A 661-nucleotide genomic window follows, 5' to 3' on the forward strand; every position below is an offset into this window, starting at 1 on the left:
CCCCCCATGCAATGCATGTCTCACCGGTCTTATTCCAGGAATATTATTGTATGCTTTCTTTATACCTTTATCAAATTCCGAGGGGCCCCCCGGCTCTTCGTGGGTTGGTCAGTTCTCCACTATAACTTTTTTTTATGTAAAAAAATGCTGTTTAAGGGCCCTGCACAGATTGTACACAGGGGCCCCAGGGCCCTTTTCACCAACTCCTCATGCCTTTAAGGGTCCCCTATTAGTTCCAGCCAATGACGCTGCTTGGCAATGTTAACCCCTTCACTCCCAGAGCTCAGCTACCTCCACTCAGCAGCTGCCATGGCCTTGTCACACAGGAGACACCCTTGGAGGGGGTGGGGGGTATTTTTAGACACAAACCACCCACTACAAAGTCACTGCGCCCCCCACAGACAAGATAAATGGTGACAGAGTGACCCCGGGGTTATGGGAAGGAGGGGCCCGGAGGCTGCTATGTGTGCAAAAAGTATCTAGAAATCACCAACCAATTCAAGGGGCCAATATGGGGACCAATGGGGGAACCCAGACCACTAACGCCCCCTGCAGCCACAGAATGGTACATCCCACCTCTGCACCAATAATAGGAGGAAATAAATGTGAATCTAACTCAGCTCCCCTCTGCAGAATAGATTATCCCATTAGAGTGTCAGCT

The 661-nt window shown here is 50.4% G+C and overlaps 1 protein-coding gene across 1 annotated transcript in view; it reads right to left on the reverse strand.

The window, feature by feature from the left end:
* Positions 1 to 661, reverse strand: part of LOC140338246 (ATP-binding cassette sub-family C member 8-like) — a gene marked incomplete in the record, with an annotated part of 27,263 nt that overhangs the window by 20,977 nt on the left and 5,625 nt on the right.

This window comes from Pyxicephalus adspersus, chromosome 9, assembly GCF_032062135.1.
Source record: "Pyxicephalus adspersus chromosome 9, UCB_Pads_2.0, whole genome shotgun sequence".
NCBI classification, from domain to species: domain Eukaryota; kingdom Metazoa; phylum Chordata; class Amphibia; order Anura; family Pyxicephalidae; genus Pyxicephalus; species Pyxicephalus adspersus.